This window comes from Triturus cristatus, chromosome 11, assembly GCF_964204655.1.
Source record: "Triturus cristatus chromosome 11, aTriCri1.1, whole genome shotgun sequence".
Classification (NCBI taxonomy): Eukaryota; Metazoa; Chordata; class Amphibia; order Caudata; family Salamandridae; genus Triturus; species Triturus cristatus.
The window spans coordinates 817,877,471-817,902,117 of record NC_140594.1 but is presented as its reverse complement, the minus strand read 5'-3'; positions in this window follow the sequence as shown (position 1 = coordinate 817,902,117).

Sequence of the window (24,647 nt, the reverse complement as noted above, 5' to 3'; positions counted from 1 at the left end):
TCAACAGGTCCCGGGTCATCGTTTTTCATCAGAAAATTGATTTTTTTGACTGTAGAAAAATTGATTCAAAATGTCACATGGATTGTGCCTCATGTTGAATAACTACTTTTTAAAGCCTCAATGTGACCAAAATTGCCATTTTTACAGACTTTTTCTCCTACTCAGAAGCTTCTATTTCGACCAATTTCAGGCATTAAAATGACTCTAAACACACTTATTTTTGTTCCAAAAGTGATAATTCACATGCAATAGTCATTTACAGTCAAAAAATTTAACTTAAAAAAATTATCATTTCTGACCTTCTGGAGAAAGTTCAACAGGTCCCGGGCTCATCGTTTTTCATCAGAAAATTGATTTTTTGGACTGTAGAAAAATTGATTCAAACTTTCACTTGGATTGTGCCTCATAGTGAATAACTACTTTTTGAAGACTCAATGTGACCAAAATTGCCAATTTTACAGACTTTTTCTCCTACTCAGAAGCTTCTATTTCAGGCATTAAAATGACTCTAAACACACTTATTTTTGTTCCAAAAGTGATAATTCACATGCAATAGTCATTTACAGTAAAAAAAAATAAACAAAAAAAAATGTACATTTCTGACCATCTGGAGAAGGTTCGACAGGTCCCGGGTCATCGTTTTTCATCAGAAAATTGATTTTTTTTACTGTAGAAAAATTGATTCAAAATGTCACTTGGATTGTGCCTCATGTTGAATAACTACTTTTTAAAGCCTCAATGTGACCAAAATTGCCATTTTTACAGACTTTTTCTCCTGCTCAAAGCTTCTATTTCGACCAAATTCAGGCATTAAAATGACTTTAAACACACTTATTTTTGTTCCAAAAGCGATAATTCACATGCAATAATCATTTACAGTCAAAAAATTAAACTTAAAAGAAATACAATTTCTGACCATCTGGAGAAAGTTCAACAGGTCCCGGGTCATCGTTTTTCATCAGAAAATTGATTTTTTTGACTGTAGAAAAATCGATTCAAAATGTCACTTGGATTGTGCCTCATGTTGAATAACTACTTTTTAAAGCCTCAATGTGACCAAAATTACCATTTTTACAGACTTTTTCGCCTACTCAGAAGCTTCTATTTCAATCAATTTCAGGCATTAAAACGACTCTAAACACACTTATTTTAGTTCCAAAAGTGATAATTCACTTACAATAGTCATTTACAGTCAAAAAACGTAAACATTAAAAAATTACCATTTCTGACCATCTGGAGAAGGTTCGACAGGTCACGGGTCATCGTTTTTCATCAGAATTTTTATTTTTGACTGTAGAAAAATTGATTCAAAATGTCACTTGGATTGTGCCTCATGTTGAATAACTACTTTTTAAAGCCTCAATGTGACCAAAATTGCCATTTTTACAGACTTTTCTCCTACTCAGAAGCTTCTATTTCGACCAATTTCAGGCATTAAAATGACTCTAAACACACTTATTTTTGTTCCAAAAGTGATAATTCACATGCAATAGTCACTTACAGTCCAAAAACTAAACATTAAAAATTACCAATTCTGACCATCTGGAGAAAGTTCAACAGGTCCCGGGTCATTGTTTTTCATCAGAAAATTGATTTTTTTGACTTTAGAAAACTTGATTCAAAATGTCACTTGGATTGTGCCTCATGTTGAATAACTACTTTTTAAAGCCTCAATGTGACCAAAATTGCCATTTTTACAGACTTTTTCTCCTACTCAGAAGCTTCTATTTCGACCAATTTCAGGCATTAAAATCACTTTAAACACACTTATTTTTGTTCCAAAAGTGATAATTCACATGCAATAGTCATCTACAGTCAAAAAATCAAAAATTAAAAAAAAGAACATTTCTGACCATCTGGAGAAAGTTCAACAGGTCCCGGGTCATCGTTTTTCATCAGAAAATTTCTTATTTTGACTGTAGAAAAATTGATTCAAAATGTCACTTGGATTGTGCCTCATGTTGAATAACTACTTTTTAAAGCCTCAATGTGACCAAAATTGCCATTTTTACAGACTTTTTCTCCTACTCAGAAGCTTCTATGTCGACCAATTTCAGGAATTAAAATGACTTTAAACACACTTATTTTTGTTCCAAAAGTGATAATTCACATGCAATAGTCATTTACAGTCAAAAAATTAAAAATTAAAAAATTAACATTTCCGACCATCTGGAGAAGGTTCGACAGGTCCCGGGTCATCGTTTTTCATCAGAAAATTGATTTTTTTGACTGTAGAAAAATTGATTCAAAATGTCACTTGGATTGTGCCTCATGTTGAATAACTACTTTTTAGAGCCTCAATGTGACCAAAATTGCCATTTTTACAGACTTTTTCTCCTACTCAGAAGCTTCTATTTCGACCAATTTCAGGCATTAAAATGACTCTAAACACACTTATTTTTGTTCCAAAAGTGATAATTCACATGCAGTAATCATTTACAGTCAAAAAATTAAACTTAGAAAAATTACCATTTCTGACCATCTGGAGAAGGTTCGACAGGTCCCGGGTCATCGTTTTTCTCCTACTCAGAAGCTTCTATTTCGACCAATTTCAGGCATTAAAATGACTTTAAACACACTTATTTGTGTTCCAAAAGTGATAATTCACATGCAACAGACATTTACAGTCAAAAAATAAAAAAGAAAAAAAAAAATTCTGACCATCCAGAGAAAGTTCAACAGGTCCTACTCAGAGGCTTCTATTTTGACCAATTTCTGGCATTAAAATGACTCTAAACACACTCATTTTTGTTCCAAAAGTGATAATTCACATGCAATAGTCATTTACAGTCAAAAAACTTAAACTTAAAAGAAATACCATTTCTGACCATCTGGAGAAAGTTCAACAGGTCCCGGGTCATCGTTTTTCATCAGAAAATTGATTTTTTGGACTGTAGAAAAATTGATTCAAAATGTCACTTGGATTGTGCCTCATGTTGAATAACTACTTTTTAAAGCCTCAATGTGACCAAAATTGCCATTTTTACAGACTTTTTCTCCTACTCAGAAGCTTTTATTTCGACCAATTTCAGGCATTAAAATGACTTTAAACACACTTATTTTTGTTCCAAAAGTGATAATTCACATGCAATAGTCATTTACAGTCAAAAAATTAAAAATTAAAATATACCATTTCTGACCATCTGGAGAAAGTTCAACAGGTCCCGGGTCATCGTTTTTCATCAGAAAATTGATTTTTTGGACTGTAGAAAAATTGATTCAAAATGTCACTTGGATTGTGCCTCGTGTTGAATAACTACTTTTTAAAGACTCAATGTGACCAAAATTGCCATTTTTACAGACTTTTTCTCCTACTCAGAAGCTTCTATTTCATGCATTAAAATGACTCTAAACACACTTATTTTTGTTCCAAAAGTGATAATTCACATGCAATAGTCATTTACAGTCAAAAAATAAAAAAATAAAAAATGTACATTTCTGACCATCTGGAGAAGGTTCGACAGGTCCCGGGTCATCGTTTTTCATCAGAAAATTGATTTTTTTTACTGTAGAAAAATTGATTCAAAATGTCACTTGGATTGTGCCTCATGTTGAATAACTACTTTTTAAAGCCTCAATGTGACCAAAATTGCCATTTTTACAGACTTTTTCTCCTACTCAGAAGCTTCTATTTCGACCAATTTCAGGCATTAAAATGACTTTAAACACACTTATTTTTGTTCCAAAAGCGATAATTCACATGCAATAATCATTTACAGTCAAAAAATTAAACTTAAAAGAAATACAATTTCTGACCATCTGGAGAAAGTTCAACAGGTCCCGGGTCATCGTTTTTCATCAGAAAATTGATTTTTTTGACTGTAGAAAAATCGATTCAAAATGTCACTTGGATTGTGCCTCATGTTGAATAACTACTTTTTAAAGCCTCAATGTGACCAAAATTACCATTTTTACAGACTTTTTCGCCTACTCAGAAGCTTCTATTTCAATCAATGTCAGGCATTAAAACGACTCTAAACACACTTATTTTAGTTCCAAAAGTGATAATTCACTTACAATAGTCATTTACAGTCAAAAAACGTAAACATTAAAAAATTACCATTTCTGACCATCTGGAGAAGGTTCGACAGGTCACGGGTCATCGTTTTTCATCAGAAATTTTATTTTTGACTGTAGAAAAATTGATTCAAAATGTCACTTGGATTGTGCCTCATGTTGAATAACTACTTTTTAAAGCCTCAATGTGACCAAAATTGCCATTTTTACAGACTTTTCTCCTACTCAGAAGCTTCTATTTCGACCAATTTCAGGCATTAAAATGACTCTAAACACACTTATTTTTGTTCCAAAAGTGACAATTCACATGCAATAGTCACTTACAGTCCAAAAATTAAACATTAAAAATTACCAATTCTGACCATCTGGAGAAAGTTCAACAGGTCCCGGGTCATTGTTTTTCATCAGAAAATTGATTTTTTTGACTTTAGAAAACTTGATTCAAAATGTCACTTGGATTGTGCCTCATGTTGAATAACTACTTTTTAAAGCCTCAATGTGACCAAAATTGCCATTTTTACAGACTTTTTCTCCTACTCAGAAGCTTCTATTTCGACCAATTTCAGGCATTAAAATGACTTTAAACACACTTATTTTTGTTCCAAAAGTGATAATTCACATGCAATAGTCATTTACAGTAAAAAAAAGTAATCATTAAAAAAATACCATTTCTGACCATCTGGAGAAGGTTCGACAGGTCACGGGTCATCGTTTTTTGATCAGAAAATTGATTTTTTGGACTGTAGTAAAATTGACTCAAAATTTCATTTGGATTGTGCCTCATGTTGAATAACTACTTTTTAAAGCCTCAATGTGACCAAAATTGCCATTTTTACAGACTTTTTCTCCTACTCAGAAGCTTCTATTTCGACCAATTTCAGGCATTAAAATGACTTTAAACACACTTATTTTTGTTCCAAAAGTGATAATGTCACATGCAATAGTCATTTATCGCAAACAATTAAAATTAAAAAAATACCGTTTCTGACCATCTGGAGAAAGTTCAACAGGTCCCGGGTCATCATTTTGCATCAGAAAATTGATTTTTTTGACTGTAGAAAAATTGATTCAAAATGTCACTTGGATTGTGCCTCATGTTGAATAAATACTTTTTAAAGCCTCAATGTGACCAAAATTGCCATTTTTACAGACTTTTTCTCCTACTCAGAAGCTTCTATTTCGACCAATTTCTGGCATTAAAATGACTCTAAACACACTTATTTTTGTTCCAAAAGTGATAATTCACATGCAATAATCATTTACAATCAAAAAATTAAACTTAAAAAAATTACCATTTCTGACCATCTGGAGAAAGTTCAACAGGTCCCGGGTCATCGTTTTTCATCAGAAAATTGATTTTTTTGACTGTAGAAAAATTGATTCAAAATGTCACTTGGATTGTGCCTCATGTTGAATAACTACTTTTTAAAGCCTCAATGGGACCAAAATTGCCATTTTTACAGACTTTTTCTCCTACTCAGAAGCTTCTATTTCGACTAATTTCAGGCATTAAAATGACTTTAAACACACTTATTTTTGTTCCAAAAGTGATAATTCACATGCAATAGTCATTTACAGTCAAAAAATTAGAAATTAAAAGATACCATTTCTGACCATCTGGAGAAAGTTCAACAGGTCCCGGGTCATCGTTTTTCATCAGAAAATTGATTTTTTTGACTGTAGAAAAATTGATTCAAAATGTCACTTGGATTGTGCCTCATGTTGAATAACTACTTTTTAAAGCCTCAATGTGACCAAAATTGCCATTTTTACAGACTTTGTCTCCTACTCAGAAGCTTCTATTTCGACCAATTTCAGGCATTAAAATGACTCTAAACACACTTATTTTTGTTCCAAAAGTGATAATTCACATGCAATAGTCATTTACAGTCAAAAAATTAAACTTAAAAAAATTATCATTTCTGACCATCTGGAGAAAGTTCAACAGGTCCCGGGCTCATCATTTTTCATCAGAAAATTGATTTTTTGGACTGTAGAAAAATTGATTCAAAATGTCACTTGGATTGTGCCTCATGTTGAATAACTACTTTTTAAAGCCTCAATGTGACCAAAATTGCCATTTTTACAGACTTTTTCTCCTACTCAGAGGCTTCTATTTTGACCAATTTCTGGCATTAAAATGACTCTAAACACACTCATTTTTGTTCCAAAAGTGATAATTCACATGCAATAGTCATTTACAGTCAAAAAATTAAACTTAAAAGAAATACAATTTCTGACCATCTGGAGAAAGTTCAACAGGTCCCGGGTCATCGTTTTTCATCAGAAAATTGATTTTTTTGACTGTAGAAAAATCGATTCAAAATGTCACTTGGATTGTGCCTCATGTTGAATAACTACTTTTTAAAGCCTCAATGTGACCAAAATTACCATTTTTACAGACTTTTTCGCCTACTCAGAAGCTTCTATTTCAATCAATGTCAGGCATTAAAACGACTCTAAACACACTTATTTTAGTTCCAAAAGTGATAATTCACTTACAATAGTCATTTACAGTCAAAAAACGTAAACATTAAAAAATTACCATTTCTGACCATCTGGAGAAGGTTCGACAGGTCACGGGTCATCGTTTTTCATCAGAAATTTTATTTTTGACTGTAGAAAAATTGATTCAAAATGTCACTTGGATTGTGCCTCATGTTGAATAACTACTTTTTAAAGCCTCAATGTGACCAAAATTGCCATTTTTACAGACTTTTCTCCTACTCAGAAGCTTCTATTTCGACCAATTTCAGGCATTAAAATGACTCTAAACACACTTATTTTTGTTCCAAAAGTGACAATTCACATGCAATAGTCACTTACAGTCCAAAAATTAAACATTAAAAATTACCAATTCTGACCATCTGGAGAAAGTTCAACAGGTCCCGGGTCATTGTTTTTCATCAGAAAATTGATTTTTTTGACTTTAGAAAACTTGATTCAAAATGTCACTTGGATTGTGCCTCATGTTGAATAACTACTTTTTAAAGCCTCAATGTGACCAAAATTGCCATTTTTACAGACTTTTTCTCCTACTCAGAAGCTTCTATTTCGACCAATTTCAGGCATTAAAATGACTTTAAACACACTTATTTTTGTTCCAAAAGTGATAATTCACATGCAATAGTCATTTACAGTAAAAAAAAGTAATCATTAAAAAAATACCATTTCTGACCATCTGGAGAAGGTTCGACAGGTCACGGGTCATCGTTTTTTGATCAGAAAATTGATTTTTTGGACTGTAGTAAAATTGACTCAAAATTTCATTTGGATTGTGCCTCATGTTGAATAACTACTTTTTAAAGCCTCAATGTGACCAAAATTGCCATTTTTACAGACTTTTTCTCCTACTCAGAAGCTTCTATTTCGACCAATTTCAGGCATTAAAATGACTTTAAACACACTTATTTTTGTTCCAAAAGTGATAATGTCACATGCAATAGTCATTTATCGCAAACAATTAAAATTAAAAAAATACCGTTTCTGACCATCTGGAGAAAGTTCAACAGGTCCCGGGTCATCATTTTGCATCAGAAAATTGATTTTTTTGACTGTAGAAAAATTGATTCAAAATGTCACTTGGATTGTGCCTCATGTTGAATAAATACTTTTTAAAGCCTCAATGTGACCAAAATTGCCATTTTTACAGACTTTTTCTCCTACTCAGAAGCTTCTATTTCGACCAATTTCTGGCATTAAAATGACTCTAAACACACTTATTTTTGTTCCAAAAGTGATAATTCACATGCAATAATCATTTACAATCAAAAAATTAAACTTAAAAAAATTACCATTTCTGACCATCTGGAGAAAGTTCAACAGGTCCCGGGTCATCGTTTTTCATCAGAAAATTGATTTTTTTGACTGTAGAAAAATTGATTCAAAATGTCACTTGGATTGTGCCTCATGTTGAATAACTACTTTTTAAAGCCTCAATGGGACCAAAATTGCCATTTTTACAGACTTTTTCTCCTACTCAGAAGCTTCTATTTCGACTAATTTCAGGCATTAAAATGACTTTAAACACACTTATTTTTGTTCCAAAAGTGATAATTCACATGCAATAGTCATTTACAGTCAAAAAATTAGAAATTAAAAGATACCATTTCTGACCATCTGGAGAAAGTTCAACAGGTCCCGGGTCATCGTTTTTCATCAGAAAATTGATTTTTTTGACTGTAGAAAAATTGATTCAAAATGTCACTTGGATTGTGCCTCATGTTGAATAACTACTTTTTAAAGCCTCAATGTGACCAAAATTGCCATTTTTACAGACTTTGTCTCCTACTCAGAAGCTTCTATTTCGACCAATTTCAGGCATTAAAATGACTCTAAACACACTTATTTTTGTTCCAAAAGTGATAATTCACATGCAATAGTCATTTACAGTCAAAAAATTAAACTTAAAAAAATTATCATTTCTGACCATCTGGAGAAAGTTCAACAGGTCCCGGGCTCATCATTTTTCATCAGAAAATTGATTTTTTGGACTGTAGAAAAATTGATTCAAAATGTCACTTGGATTGTGCCTCATGTTGAATAACTACTTTTTAAAGCCTCAATGTGACCAAAATTGCCATTTTTACAGACTTTTTCTCCTACTCAGAGGCTTCTATTTTGACCAATTTCTGGCATTAAAATGACTCTAAACACACTCATTTTTGTTCCAAAAGTGATAATTCACATGCAATAGTCATTTACAGTCAAAAAATTAAACTTAAAAGAAATACAATTTCTGACCATCTGGAGAAAGTTCAACAGGTCCCGGGTCATCGTTTTTCATCAGAAAATTGATTTTTTTGACTGTAGAAAAATCGATTCAAAATGTCACTTGGATTGTGCCTCATGTTGAATAACTACTTTTTAAAGCCTCAATGTGACCAAAATTACCATTTTTACAGACTTTTTCGCCTACTCAGAAGCTTCTATTTCAATCAATGTCAGGCATTAAAACGACTCTAAACACACTTATTTTAGTTCCAAAAGTGATAATTCACTTACAATAGTCATTTACAGTCAAAAAACGTAAACATTAAAAAATTACCATTTCTGACCATCTGGAGAAGGTTCGACAGGTCACGGGTCATCGTTTTTCATCAGAAATTTTATTTTTGACTGTAGAAAAATTGATTCAAAATGTCACTTGGATTGTGCCTCATGTTGAATAACTACTTTTTAAAGCCTCAATGTGACCAAAATTGCCATTTTTACAGACTTTTCTCCTACTCAGAAGCTTCTATTTCGACCAATTTCAGGCATTAAAATGACTCTAAACACACTTATTTTTGTTCCAAAAGTGACAATTCACATGCAATAGTCACTTACAGTCCAAAAATTAAACATTAAAAATTACCAATTCTGACCATCTGGAGAAAGTTCAACAGGTCCCGGGTCATTGTTTTTCATCAGAAAATTGATTTTTTTGACTTTAGAAAACTTGATTCAAAATGTCACTTGGATTGTGCCTCATGTTGAATAACTACTTTTTAAAGCCTCAATGTGACCAAAATTGCCATTTTTACAGACTTTTTCTCCTACTCAGAAGCTTCTATTTCGACCAATTTCAGGCATTAAAATGACTTTAAACACACTTATTTTTGTTCCAAAAGTGATAATTCACATGCAATAGTCATTTACAGTAAAAAAAAGTAATCATTAAAAAAATACCATTTCTGACCATCTGGAGAAGGTTCGACAGGTCACGGGTCGTTTTTTGATCAGAAAATTGATTTTTTGGACTGTAGTAAAATTGACTCAAAATTTCATTTGGATTGTGCCTCATGTTGAATAACTACTTTTTAAAGCCTCAATGTGACCAAAATTGCCATTTTTACAGACTTTTTCTCCTACTCAGAAGCTTCTATTTCGACCAATTTCAGGCATTAAAATGACTTTAAACACACTTATTTTTGTTCCAAAAGTGATAATGTCACATGCAATAGTCATTTATCGCAAACAATTAAAATTAAAAAAATACCGTTTCTGACCATCTGGAGAAAGTTCAACAGGTCCCGGGTCATCATTTTGCATCAGAAAATTGATTTTTTTGACTGTAGAAAAATTGATTCAAAATGTCACTTGGATTGTGCCTCATGTTGAATAAATACTTTTTAAAGCCTCAATGTGACCAAAATTGCCATTTTTACAGACTTTTTCTCCTACTCAGAAGCTTCTATTTCGACCAATTTCTGGCATTAAAATGACTCTAAACACACTTATTTTTGTTCCAAAAGTGATAATTCACATGCAATAATCATTTACAATCAAAAAATTAAACTTAAAAAAATTACCATTTCTGACCATCTGGAGAAAGTTCAACAGGTCCCGGGTCATCGTTTTTCATCAGAAAATTGATTTTTTTGACTGTAGAAAAATTGATTCAAAATGTCACTTGGATTGTGCCTCATGTTGAATAACTACTTTTTAAAGCCTCAATGGGACCAAAATTGCCATTTTTACAGACTTTTTCTCCTACTCAGAAGCTTCTATTTCGACTAATTTCAGGCATTAAAATGACTTTAAACACACTTATTTTTGTTCCAAAAGTGATAATTCACATGCAATAGTCATTTACAGTCAAAAAATTAGAAATTAAAAGATACCATTTCTGACCATCTGGAGAAAGTTCAACAGGTCCCGGGTCATCGTTTTTCATCAGAAAATTGATTTTTTTGACTGTAGAAAAATTGATTCAAAATGTCACTTGGATTGTGCCTCATGTTGAATAACTACTTTTTAAAGCCTCAATGTGACCAAAATTGCCATTTTTACAGACTTTGTCTCCTACTCAGAAGCTTCTATTTCGACCAATTTCAGGCATTAAAATGACTCTAAACACACTTATTTTTGTTCCAAAAGTGATAATTCACATGCAATAGTCATTTACAGTCAAAAAATTAAACTTAAAAAAATTATCATTTCTGACCATCTGGAGAAAGTTCAACAGGTCCCGGGCTCATCATTTTTCATCAGAAAATTGATTTTTTGGACTGTAGAAAAATTGATTCAAAATGTCACTTGGATTGTGCCTCATGTTGAATAACTACTTTTTAAAGCCTCAATGTGACCAAAATTGCCATTTTTACAGACTTTTTCTCCTACTCAGAGGCTTCTATTTTGACCAATTTCTGGCATTAAAATGACTCTAAACACACTCATTTTTGTTCCAAAAGTGATAATTCACATGCAATAGTCATTTACAGTCAAAAAACTTAAACTTAAAAGAAATACCATTTCTGACCATCTGGAGAAAGTTCAACAGGTCCCGGGTCATCGTTTTTCATCAGAAAATTGATTTTTTTGACTGTAGAAAAATTGATTCAAAATGTCACATGGATTGTGCCTCATGTTGAATAACTACTTTTTAAAGCCTCAATGTGACCAAAATTGCCATTTTTACAGACTTTTTCTCCTACTCAGAAGCTTCTATTTCGACCAATTTCAGGCATTAAAATGACTCTAAACACACTTATTTTTGTTCCAAAAGTGATAATTCACATGCAATAGTCATTTACAGTCAAAAAATTTAACTTAAAAAAATTATCATTTCTGACCATCTGGAGAAAGTTCAACAGGTCCCGGGCTCATCGTTTTTCATCAGAAAATTGATTTTTTGGACTGTAGAAAAATTGATTCAAACTTTCACTTGGATTGTGCCTCATAGTGAATAACTACTTTTTGAAGACTCAATGTGACCAAAATTGCCAATTTTACAGACTTTTTCTCCTACTCAGAAGCTTCTATTTCAGGCATTAAAATGACTCTAAACACACTTATTTTTGTTCCAAAAGTGATAATTCACATGCAATAGTCATTTACAGTAAAAAAAAAAAAAAAAAAAAAATGTACATTTCTGACCATCTGGAGAAGGTTCGACAGGTCCCGGGTCATCGTTTTTCATCAGAAAATTGATTTTTTTTACTGTAGAAAAATTGATTCAAAATGTCACTTGGATTGTGCCTCATGTTGAATAACTACTTTTTAAAGCCTCAATGTGACCAAAATTGCCATTTTTACAGACTTTTTCTCCTGCTCAAAGCTTCTATTTCGACCAAATTCAGGCATTAAAATGACTTTAAACACACTTATTTTTGTTCCAAAAGCGATAATTCACATGCAATAATCATTTACAGTCAAAAAATTAAACTTAAAAGAAATACAATTTCTGACCATCTGGAGAAAGTTCAACAGGTCCCGGGTCATCGTTTTTCATCAGAAAATTGATTTTTTTGACTGTAGAAAAATCGATTCAAAATGTCACTTGGATTGTGCCTCATGTTGAATAACTACTTTTTAAAGCCTCAATGTGACCAAAATTACCATTTTTACAGACTTTTTCGCCTACTCAGAAGCTTCTATTTCAATCAATTTCAGGCATTAAAACGACTCTAAACACACTTATTTTAGTTCCAAAAGTGATAATTCACTTACAATAGTCATTTACAGTCAAAAAACGTAAACATTAAAAAATTACCATTTCTGACCATCTGGAGAAGGTTCGACAGGTCACGGGTCATCGTTTTTCATCAGAATTTTTATTTTTGACTGTAGAAAAATTGATTCAAAATGTCACTTGGATTGTGCCTCATGTTGAATAACTACTTTTTAAAGCCTCAATGTGACCAAAATTGCCATTTTTACAGACTTTTCTCCTACTCAGAAGCTTCTATTTCGACCAATTTCAGGCATTAAAATGACTCTAAACACACTTATTTTTGTTCCAAAAGTGATAATTCACATGCAATAGTCACTTACAGTCCAAAAACTAAACATTAAAAATTACCAATTCTGACCATCTGGAGAAAGTTCAACAGGTCCCGGGTCATTGTTTTTCATCAGAAAATTGATTTTTTTGACTTTAGAAAACTTGATTCAAAATGTCACTTGGATTGTGCCTCATGTTGAATAACTACTTTTTAAAGCCTCAATGTGACCAAAATTGCCATTTTTACAGACTTTTTCTCCTACTCAGAAGCTTCTATTTCGACCAATTTCAGGCATTAAAATCACTTTAAACACACTTATTTTTGTTCCAAAAGTGATAATTCACATGCAATAGTCATCTACAGTCAAAAAATCAAAAATTAAAAAAAAGAACATTTCTGACCATCTGGAGAAAGTTCAACAGGTCCCGGGTCATCGTTTTTCATCAGAAAATTTCTTATTTTGACTGTAGAAAAATTGATTCAAAATGTCACTTGGATTGTGCCTCATGTTGAATAACTACTTTTTAAAGCCTCAATGTGACCAAAATTGCCATTTTTACAGACTTTTTCTCCTACTCAGAAGCTTCTATGTCGACCAATTTCAGGAATTAAAATGACTTTAAACACACTTATTTTTGTTCCAAAAGTGATAATTCACATGCAATAGTCATTTACAGTCAAAAAATTAAACTTAAAAAAATTATCATTTCTGACCATCTGGAGAAAGTTCAACAGGTCCCGGGCTCATCATTTTTCATCAGAAAATTGATTTTTTGGACTGTAGAAAAATTGATTCAAAATGTCACTTGGATTGTGCCTCATGTTGAATAACTACTTTTTAAAGCCTCAATGTGACCAAAATTGCCATTTTTACAGACTTTTTCTCCTACTCAGAGGCTTCTATTTTGACCAATTTCTGGCATTAAAATGACTCTAAACACACTCATTTTTGTTCCAAAAGTGATAATTCACATGCAATAGTCATTTACAGTCAAAAAACTTAAACTTAAAAGAAATACCATTTCTGACCATCTGGAGAAAGTTCAACAGGTCCCGGGTCATCGTTTTTCATCAGAAAATTGATTTTTTTGACTGTAGAAAAATTGATTCAAAATGTCACATGGATTGTGCCTCATGTTGAATAACTACTTTTTAAAGCCTCAATGTGACCAAAATTGCCATTTTTACAGACTTTTTCTCCTACTCAGAAGCTTCTATTTCGACCAATTTCAGGCATTAAAATGACTCTAAACACACTTATTTTTGTTCCAAAAGTGATAATTCACATGCAATAGTCATTTACAGTCAAAAAATTTAACTTAAAAAAATTATCATTTCTGACCTTCTGGAGAAAGTTCAACAGGTCCCGGGCTCATCGTTTTTCATCAGAAAATTGATTTTTTGGACTGTAGAAAAATTGATTCAAACTTTCACTTGGATTGTGCCTCATAGTGAATAACTACTTTTTGAAGACTCAATGTGACCAAAATTGCCAATTTTACAGACTTTTTCTCCTACTCAGAAGCTTCTATTTCAGGCATTAAAATGACTCTAAACACACTTATTTTTGTTCCAAAAGTGATAATTCACATGCAATAGTCATTTACAGTAAAAAAAAATAAACAAAAAAAAATGTACATTTCTGACCATCTGGAGAAGGTTCGACAGGTCCCGGGTCATCGTTTTTCATCAGAAAATTGATTTTTTTTACTGTAGAAAAATTGATTCAAAATGTCACTTGGATTGTGCCTCATGTTGAATAACTACTTTTTAAAGCCTCAATGTGACCAAAATTGCCATTTTTACAGACTTTTTCTCCTGCTCAAAGCTTCTATTTCGACCAAATTCAGGCATTAAAATGACTTTAAACACACTTATTTTTGTTCCAAAAGCGATAATTCACATGCAATAATCATTTACAGTCAAAAAATTAAACTTAAAAGAAATACAATTTCTGACCATCTGGAGAAAGTTCAACAGGTCCCGGGTCATCGTTTTTCATCAGAAAATTGATTTTTTTGACTGTAGAAAAATCGATTCAAAATGTCACTTGGATTGTGCCTCATGTTGAATAACTACTTTTTAAAGCCTCAATGTGACCAAAATTACCATTTTTACAGACTTTTTCGCCTACTCAGAAGCTTCTATTTCAATCAATTTCAGGCATTAAAACGACTCTAAACACACTTATTTTAGTTCCAAAAGTGATAATTCACTTACAATAGTCATTTACAGTCAAAAAACGTAAACATTAAAAAATTACCATTTCTGACCATCTGGAGAAGGTTCGACAGGTCACGGGTCATCGTTTTTCATCAGAATTTTTATTTTTGACTGTAGAAAAATTGATTCAAAATGTCACTTGGATTGTGCCTCATGTTGAATAACTACTTTTTAAAGCCTCAATGTGACCAAAATTGCCATTTTTACAGACTTTTCTCCTACTCAGAAGCTTCTATTTCGACCAATTTCAGGCATTAAAATGACTCTAAACACACTTATTTTTGTTCCAAAAGTGATAATTCACATGCAATAGTCACTTACAGTCCAAAAACTAAACATTAAAAATTACCAATTCTGACCATCTGGAGAAAGTTCAACAGGTCCCGGGTCATTGTTTTTCATCAGAAAATTGATTTTTTTGACTTTAGAAAACTTGATTCAAAATGTCACTTGGATTGTGCCTCATGTTGAATAACTACTTTTTAAAGCCTCAATGTGACCAAAATTGCCATTTTTACAGACTTTTTCTCCTACTCAGAAGCTTCTATTTCGACCAATTTCAGGCATTAAAATCACTTTAAACACACTTATTTTTGTTCCAAAAGTGATAATTCACATGCAATAGTCATCTACAGTCAAAAAATCAAAAATTAAAAAAAAGAACATTTCTGACCATCTGGAGAAAGTTCAACAGGTCCCGGGTCATCGTTTTTCATCAGAAAATTTCTTATTTTGACTGTAGAAAAATTGATTCAAAATGTCACTTGGATTGTGCCTCATGTTGAATAACTACTTTTTAAAGCCTCAATGTGACCAAAATTGCCATTTTTACAGACTTTTTCTCCTACTCAGAAGCTTCTATGTCGACCAATTTCAGGAATTAAAATGACTTTAAACACACTTATTTTTGTTCCAAAAGTGATAATTCACATGCAATAGTCATTTACAGTCAAAAAATTAAAAATTAAAAAATTAACATTTCCGACCATCTGGAGAAGGTTCGACAGGTCCCGGGTCATCGTTTTTCATCAGAAAATTGATTTTTTTGACTGTAGAAAAATTGATTCAAAATGTCACTTGGATTGTGCCTCATGTTGAATAACTACTTTTTAGAGCCTCAATGTGACCAAAATTGCCATTTTTACAGACTTTTTCTCCTACTCAGAAGCTTCTATTTCGACCAATTTCAGGCATTAAAATGACTCTAAACACACTTATTTTTGTTCCAAAAGTGATAATTCACATGCAGTAATCATTTACAGTCAAAAAATTAAACTTAGAAAAATTACCATTTCTGACCATCTGGAGAAGGTTCGACAGGTCCCGGGTCATCGTTTTTCTCCTACTCAGAAGCTTCTATTTCGACCAATTTCAGGCATTAAAATGACTTTAAACACACTTATTTGTGTTCCAAAAGTGATAATTCACATGCAACAGACATTTACAGTCAAAAAATAAAAAAGAAAAAAAAAAATTCTGACCATCCAGAGAAAGTTCAACAGGTCCTACTCAGAGGCTTCTATTTTGACCAATTTCTGGCATTAAAATGACTCTAAACACACTCATTTTTGTTCCAAAAGTGATAATTCACATGCAATAGTCATTTACAGTCAAAAAACTTAAACTTAAAAGAAATACCATTTCTGACCATCTGGAGAAAGTTCAACAGGTCCCGGGTCATCGTTTTTCATCAGAAAATTGATTTTTTGGACTGTAGAAAAATTGATTCAAAATGTCACTTGGATTGTGCCTCATGTTGAATAACTACTTTTTAAAGCCTCAATGTGACCAAAATTGCCATTTTTACAGACTTTTTCTCCTACTCAGAAGCTTCTATTTCGACCAATTTCAGGCATTAAAATGACTCTAAACACACTTATTTTTGTTCCAAAAGTGATAATTCACATGCAATAGTCATTTACAGTCAAAAAATTTAACTTAAAAAAATTATCATTTCTGACCATCTGGAGAAAGTTCAACAGGTCCCGGGCTCATCGTTTTTCATCAGAAAATTGATTTTTTGGACTGTAGAAAAATTGATTCAAACTTCCACTTGGATTGTGCCTCATAGTGAATAACTACTTTTTGAAGACTCAATGTGACCAAAATTGCCAATTTTACAGACTTTTTCTCCTACTCAGAAGCTTCTATTTCAGGCATTAAAATGACTCTAAACACACTTATTTTTGTTCCAAAAGTGATAATTCACATGCAATAGTCATTTACAGTCAAAAAAAAAAAAAAAAAAAAATGTACATTTCTGACCATCTGGAGAAGGTTCGACAGGTCCCGGGTCATCGTTTTTCATCAGAAAATTGATTTTTTTTACTGTAGAAAAATTGATTCAAAATGTCACTTGGATTGTGCCTCATGTTGAATAACTACTTTTTAAAGCCTCAATGTGACCAAAATTGCCATTTTTACAGACTTTTTCTCCTACTCAGAAGCTTCTATTTCGACCAAATTCAGGCATTAAAATGACTTTAAACACACTTATTTTTGTTCCAAAAGCGATAATTCACATGCAATAATCATTTACAGTCAAAAAATTAAACTTAAAAGAAATACAATTTCTGACCATCTGGAGAAAGTTCAACAGGTCCCGGGTCATCGTTTTTCATCAGAAAATTGATTTTTTTGACTGTAGAAAAATCGATTCAAAATGTCACTTGGATTGTGCCTCATGTTGAATAACTACTTTTTAAAGCCTCAATGTGACCAAAATTACCATTTTTACAGACTTTTTCGCCTACTCAGAAGCTTCTATTTCAATCAATTTCAGGCATTAAAACGACTCTAAACACACTTATTTTAGTTCCAAAAGTGATAATTCACTTACAATAGTCATTTACAGTCAAAAAACGTAAACATTAAAAAATTACCATTTCTGACCATCTGGAGAAGGTTCGACAGGTCACGGGTCATCGTTTTTCATCAGAATTTTTATTTTTGACTGTAGAAAAATTGATTCAAAATGTCACTTGGATTGTGCCTCATGTTGAATAACTACTTTTTAAAGCCTCAATGTGACCAAAATTGCCATTTTTACAGACTTTTCTCCTACTCAGAAGCTTCTATTTCGACCAATTTCAGGCATTAAAATGACTCTAAACACACTTATTTTTGTTCCAAAAGTGATAATTCACATGCAATAGTCACTTACAGTCCAAAAACTAAACATTAAAAATTACCAATTCTGACCATCTGGAGAAAGTTCAACAGGTCCCGGGTCATTGTTTTTCATCAGAAAATTGATTTTTTTGACTTTAGAAAACTTGATTCAAAATGTCACTTGGATTGTGCCTCATGTTGAATAACTACTTTTTAAAGCCTCAATGTGACCAAAATTGCCATTTTTACAGACTTTTTCTCCTACTCAGAAGCTTCTATTTCGACCAATTTCAGGCATTAAAATCACTTTAAACACACTTATTTTTGTTCCAAAAGTGATAATTCACATGCAATAGTCATCTACAGTCAAAAAATCAAAAATTAAAAAAAAGAACATTTCTGACCATCTGGAGAAAGTTCAACAGGTCCCGGGTCATCGTTTTTCATCAGAAAATTTCTTATTTTGACTGTAGAAAAATTGATTCAAAATGTCACTTGGATTGTGCCTCATGTTGAATAACTACTTTTTAAAGCCTCAATGTGACCAAAATTGCCATTTTTACAGACTTTTTCTCCTACTCAGAAGCTTCTATGTCGACCAATTTCAGGAATTAAAATGACTTTAAACACACATTTTTTTTTCTTCCAAAAGTGATAATTCACATGCAATAGTCATTTACAGTCAAAAAATTAAAAATTAAAAAATTAACATTTCCGACCATCTGGAGAAGGTTCGACAGGTCCCGGGTCATCGTTTTTCATCAGAAAATTGATTTTTTTGACTGTAGAAAAATTGATTCAAAATGTCACTTGGATTGTGCCTCATGTTGAATAACTACTTTTTAGAGCCTCAATGTGACCAAAATTGCCATTTTTACAGACTTTTTCTCCTACTCAGAAGCTTCTATTTCGACCAATTTCAGGCATTAAAATGACTCTAAACACACTTATTTTTGTTCCAAAAGTGATAATTCACATGCAGTAATCATTTACAGTCAAAAATTAAACTTAGAAAAATGACCATTTCTGACCATCTGGAGAAGGTTCGACAGGTCCCGGGTCATCGTTTTTCTCCTACTCAGAAGCTTCTATTTCGACCAATTTCAGGCATTAAAATGACTTTAAACACACTTATTTGTGTTCCAAAAGTGATAATTCACATGCAACAGACATTTACAGTCAAAAAATAAAAAAGAAAAAAAAAAATTCTGACCATCCAGAGAAAGTTCAACAGGTCCTACTCAGAGGCTTCTATTTTGACCAATTTCTGGCATTAAAATGACTCTAAACACACTCATTTTTGTTCCAAAAGTGATAATTCACATGCAATAGTCATTTACAGTCAAAAAACTTAAACTTAAAAGAAATACCATTTCTGACCATCTGGAGAAAGTTCAACAGGTCCCGGGTCATCGTTTTTCATCAGAAAATTGATTTTTTGGACTGTAGAAAAATTGATTCAAAATGTCACTTGGATTGTGCCTCATGTTGAATAACTACTTTTTAAAGCCTCAATGTGACCAAAATTGCCATTTTTACAGACTTTTTCTCCTACTCAGAAGCTTCTATTTCGACCAATTTCAGGCATTAAAATGACTTTAAACACACTTATTTTTGTTCCAAAAGTGATAATTCACATGCAATAGTCATTTACAGTCAAAAAATTAAAAATTAAAATATACCATTTCTGACCATCTGGAGAAAGTTCAACAGGTCCCGGGTCATCGTTTTTCATCAGAAAATTGATTTTTTGGACTGTAGAAAAATTGATTCAAAATGTCACTTGGATTGTGCCTCGTGTTGAATAACTACTTTTTAAAGACTCAATGTGACCAAAATTGCCATTTTTACAGACTTTTTCTCCTACTCAGAAGCTTCTATTTCATGCATTAAAATGACTCTAAACACACTTATTTTTGTTCCAAAAGTGATAATTCACATGCAATAGTCATTTACAGTCAAAAAATAAAAAAATAAAAAATGTACATTTCTGACCATCTGGAGAAGGTTCGACAGGTCCCGGGTCATCGTTTTTCATCAGAAAATTGATTTTTTTTACTGTAGAAAAATTGATTCAAAATGTCACTTGGATTGTGCCTCATGTTGAATAACTACTTTTTAAAGCCTCAATGTGACCAAAATTGCCATTTTTACAGACTTTTTCTCCTACTCAGAAGCTTCTATTTCGACCAATTTCAGGCATTAAAATGACTTTAAACACACTTATTTTTGTTCCAAAAGCGATAATTCACATGCAATAATCATTTACAGTCAAAAAATTAAACTTAAAAGAAATACAATTTCTGACCATCTGGAGAAAGTTCAACAGGTCCCGGGTCATCGTTTTTCATCAGAAAATTGATTTTTTTGACTGTAGAAAAATCGATTCAAAATGTCACTTGGATTGTGCCTCATGTTGAATAACTACTTTTTAAAGCCTCAATGTGACCAAAATTACCATTTTTACAGACTTTTTCGCCTACTCAGAAGCTTCTATTTCAATCAATGTCAGGCATTAAAACGACTCTAAACACACTTATTTTAGTTCCAAAAGTGATAATTCACTTACAATAGTCATTTACAGTCAAAAAACGTAAACATTAAAAAATTACCATTTCTGACCATCTGGAGAAGGTTCGACAGGTCACGGGTCATCGTTTTTCATCAGAAATTTTATTTTTGACTGTAGAAAAATTGATTCAAAATGTCACTTGGATTGTGCCTCATGTTGAATAACTACTTTTTAAAGCCTCAATGTGACCAAAATTGCCATTTTTACAGACTTTTCTCCTACTCAGAAGCTTCTATTTCGACCAATTTCAGGCATTAAAATGACTTTAAACACACTTATTTTTGTTCCAAAAGTGATAATTCACATGCAATAGTCATTTACAGTCAAAAAATTAAAAATTAAAATATACCATTTCTGACCATCTGGAGAAAGTTCAACAGGTCCCGGGTCATCGTTTTTCATCAGAAAATTGATTTTTTTGACTGTAGAAAAATTGATTCAAAATGTCACTTGGATTGTGCCTCATGTTGAATAACTACTTTTTAAAGCCTCAATGTGACCAAAATTGCCATTTTTACAGACTTTTTCTCCTACTCAGAAGCTTCTATTTCGACCAATTTCAGGCATTAAAATGACTTTAAACACACTTATTTTTGTTCCAAAAGTGATAATTCACATGCAATAGTCATTTACAGTAAAAAAAAGTAATCATTAAAATAATACCATTTCTGACCATCTGGAGAAGGTTCGACAGGTCACGGGTCATCGTTTTTCATCAGAAAATAGATTTTTTGGACTGTAGTAAAATTGACTCAAAATGTCATTTGGATTGTGCCTCATGTTGAATAACTACTTTTTAAAGCCTCAATGTGACCAAAATTGCCATTTTTACAGACTTTTTCTCCTACTCAGAAGCTTCTATTTCGACCAATTTCAGGCATTAAAATGACTTTGAACACACTTATTTTTGTTCCAAAAGTGATAATTCACATGCAATAGTCATTTACAGTCAAAAAATTAAAAATTAAAAAAATACAATATATGACCATCTGGAGAAAGTTCAACAGGTCCCGGGTCATCGTTATTCATCAGAAAATTTCTTATTTTGACTGTAGGAAAATTGATTCAAAATGTCACTTGGATTGTGCCTCATGTTGAATAACTACTTTTTAAAGCCTCAATGTGACCAAAATTGCCATTTTTACAGACTTTTTCTCCTACTCAGAAGCTTCTATTTCGACCAATTTCAGGCATTAAAATGACTTTAAACACACTTATTTTTGTTCCAAAAGTGATAATGTCACATGCAATAGTCATTTATCGCAAACAATTAAAATTAAAAAAATACCGTTTCTGACCATCTGGAGAAAGTTCAACAGGTCCCGGGTCATCGTTTTTCATCAGAAAATTGATTTTTTTGACTGTAGAAAAATTGATTCAAAATGTCACTTGGATTGTGCCTCATGTTGAATAACTACTTTTTAAAGCCTCAATGTGACCAAAATTGCCATTTTTACAGACTTTTTCGCCTACTCAGAAGCTTCTTTTTCAATCAATTTCAGGCATTAAAACGGCTCTAAACACACTTATTTTAGTTCCAAAAGTGATAATTCACTTACAATAGTCATTTACAGTCAAAAAACGTAAACATTAAAAAATTACCATTTCTGACCATCTGGAGAAGGTTCGACAGGTCATGGGTCATCGTTTTTCATCAGAAATTTTTTTTTTGACTGTAGAAAAATTGATTCAAAATGTCACTTGGATTGTGCCTCATGTTGAATAACTACTTTTTAAAGCCTCAATGTGACCAAAATTGCCATTTTTACAGACTTTTCTCCTACTCAGAAGCTTCTATTTCGACCAATTTCAGGCATTAAAATGACTCTAAACACACTTATTTTTGTTCCAAAAGTGATAATTCACATGCAATAGTCACTTACAGTCCAAAAATTAAACATTAAAAATTACCAATTCTGACCATCTGGAGAAAGTTCAACAGGTCCCGGGTCATTGTTTTTCATCAGAAAATTGATTTTTTTGACTTTAGAAAACTTGATTCAAAATGTCACTTGGATTGTGCCTCATGTTGAATAACTACTTTTTAAAGCCTCAATGTGACCAAAATTGCCATTTTTACAGACTTTTTCTCCTACTCAGAAGCTTCTATTTCGACCAATTTCAGGCATTAAAATCACTTTAAACACACTTATTTTTGTTCCAAAAGTGATAATTCACATGCAATAGTCATTTACAGTCAAAAAATCAAAAATTAAAAAAAGAACATTTCTGACCATCTGGAGAAAGTTCAACAGGTCCCGGGTCATCGTTTTTCATCAGAAAATTTCTTATTTTGACTGTAGAAAAATTGATTCAAAATGTCACTTGGATTGTGCCTCATGTTGAATAACTACTTTTTAAAGCCTCAATGTGACCAAAATTGCCATTTTTACAGACTTTTTCTCCTACTCAGAAGCTTCTATGTCGACCAATTTCAGGAATTAAAATGACTTTAAACACACTTATTTTTGTTCCAAAAGTGATAATTCACATGCAATAGTCATTTACAGTCAAAAAATTAAAAATTAAAAAATTAACATTTCCGACCATCTGGAGAAGGTTCGACAGGTCCCGGGTCATCGTTTTTCATCAGAAAATTGATTTTTTTGACTGTAGAAAAATTGATTCAAAATGTCACTTGGATTGTGCCTCATGTTGAATAACTACTTTTTAAAGCCTCAATGTGACCAAAATTGCCATTTTTACAGACTTTTTCTCCTACTCAGAAGCTTCTATTTCGACCAATTTCAGGCATTAAAATGACTTTAAACACACTTATTTGTGTTCCAAAAGTGATAATTCACATGCAACAGTCATTTACAGTCAAAAAATCAAAAAAAAAAAAAAAAAACAATTCTGACCATCCAGAGAAAGTTCAACAGGTCCCGGGTCATCGTTTTTCATCAGAAAATTGATTTTTTGGACTGTAGAAAAATTGATTCAAACTTTCACTTGGATTGTGCCTCATAGTGAATAACTACTTTTTGAAGACTCAATGTGACCAAAATTGCCAATTTTACAGACTTTTTCTCCTACTCAGAAGCTTCTATTTCAGGCATTAAAATGACTCTAAACACACTTATTTTTGTTCCAAAAGTGATAATTCACATGCAATAGTCATTTACAGTCAAAAAATAAAAAATTAAAAAATTTACATTTCTGACCATCTGGAGAAGGTTCGACAGGTCCCGGGTCATCGTTTTTCATCAGAAAATTGATTTTTTTGACTGTAGAAAAATTGATTCAAAATGTCACTTGGATTGTGCCTCATGTTGAATAACTACTTTTTAAAGCCTCAATGTGACCAAAATTGCCATTTTTACAGACTTTTTCTCCTACTCGGAGGCTTCTATTTTGACCAATTTCTGGCATTAAAATGACTTTAAACACACTTATTTTTGTTCCAAAAGTGATAATTCACATGCAATAGTCATTTACAGTCAAAAAATAAAAAATTAAAAAATTTACATTTCTGACCATCTGGAGAAGGTTCGACAGGTCCCGGGTCATCGTTTTTCATCAGAAAATTGATTTTTTTGACTGTAGAAAAATTTATTCAAAATGTCACTTGGATTGTGCCTCATGTTGAATAACTACTTTTTAAAGCCTCAATGTGACCAAAATTGCCATTTTTACAGACTTTTTCGCCTACTCAGAAGCTTCTATTTCAACCAATTTCAGGCATTAAAACGACTCTAAACACACTTATTTTAGTTCCAAAAGTGATAATTCACATACAATAGTCATTTAAAGTCAAAAAACTTAAACATTAAAAAATTACCATTTCTGACCATCTGGAGAAGGTTCGACAGGTCCCGAGTCATCGTTTTTCATCAGAAAATTGATTTTTTTGACTGTAGAAAAATTGATTCAAAATGTCACTTGGATTGTGCCTCATGTTGAATAACTACTTTTTAAAGCCTCAATGTGACCAAAATTGCCATTTTTACAGACTTTTTCTCCTACTCAGAAGCTTCTATTTCGACCAATTTCAGGCATTAAAATGACTTTAAACA